This window comes from Anopheles ziemanni (assembly GCF_943734765.1).
Source record: "Anopheles ziemanni chromosome X unlocalized genomic scaffold, idAnoZiCoDA_A2_x.2 X_unloc_75, whole genome shotgun sequence".
NCBI lineage: Eukaryota > Metazoa > Arthropoda > Insecta > Diptera > Culicidae > Anopheles > Anopheles ziemanni.
In genome coordinates, this window is record NW_026689845.1 from 86422 (window position 1) to 87500 (window position 1079).

The 1079-nt window shown below is 49.0% G+C and overlaps 2 non-coding genes across 2 annotated transcripts in view; both read left to right on the top strand.

The window, feature by feature from the left end:
- The first annotated feature begins 240 nt into the window (after nucleotides 1–240).
- LOC131292583 (5.8S ribosomal RNA) lies at nucleotides 241–395 on the top strand. Its single transcript, XR_009190205.1, has one exon. It is a non-coding gene; the product is annotated as a 5.8S ribosomal RNA (ribosomal RNA).
- Nucleotides 396–882: 487 nt separating this feature from the next.
- Nucleotides 883–1079, top strand: part of LOC131292580 (large subunit ribosomal RNA) — a 4089-nt gene continuing 3892 nt past the window's right edge. The window contains exon 1 of the ribosomal RNA XR_009190202.1: nucleotides 883–1079. This exon is cut by the window's right edge and continues 3892 nt beyond it. This is a non-coding gene — a ribosomal RNA (large subunit ribosomal RNA).

Consider the following 1079-nt stretch of genomic DNA (forward strand, 5'->3'; position numbering starts at 1 on the left):
GTAAGATAGTTAGTTCTAGCTTGCCCTATGTGGAAGAGGACACGTAGACTTACTGTGGTGTGAAGTATAAGGTTCAGTTCTCCCCTGGTCCACGCCGCTTCGGCCGTCCTGGGTAAAATGGATTAATCCAGCTTGCCCTATGTGGAATGAGGACACTTTATGCTTCGTCTCTAAGCGGCGGCTTGCTCCTCCCTACGGGGAACGGGTATACGCGCACAGCGGCGGCTTACGCAAGTTAGTCACCCTCGGCAGTGGATCACTCGGCTCATGGATCGATGAAGACCGCAGCTAACTGCGCGTCATAATGTGAACTGCAGGACACATGAACATTGATAAGTTGAACGCATATTGCACGTCGTGGGAACCTACCATGATGTACAGATGACTGAGCGCTTATATTTGAGAAATGTATCGCATACATTTAACTACGCCGTGACACCCGTCACGAGACGTGCACCATGATGTTAACTAGGGTCGCGACGACCCGCTAGCATTAAAGAACCCGTGGTTTACAATATACTGGCATTGGAATTCGAAGTATTTAGAGCGTCCGTGTTCCCGCGTGAGGCGGAAGTACGAGGAGAAGGCGTGCTTGTGGTGTCTGTGGTGGTGTTTACTGATGTCTAGCTTCAGCTTATTTATTTATTTAAATAGAAGCGAAGATGTCAAAGTAGCGTCGAAGCAGCAGCGGTAGCACAAATGATTCAAGTATGGAAGTTGACCAAAGGAACACAAACAAACTAGCGTATGGGCAATGGAAGGTATCAGTGAGTTAAACCACACGCGGGCTAACAGCCCGTTAACCGAGTCCAACGGTACATATTGGACATTGAAACAAAGTAGTCGCAAGCCAGATGTGACGATAACAACCGCAAGGTACATAAGCCTCAGTTCATGTGTGACAACCCCCTGAATTTAAGCATATTAATAAGGGGAGGAAAAGAAACCAACCGGGATTCCCTGAGTAGCTGCGAGCGAAACGGGAGAAGCTCAGCACGTAGGGGTGGCGGCCTGTCCGTCTATCCGATTCCGTGTACTGGTGCGTCTCACTATCCGTCATCTTAGCGCTTTTCAAGTCC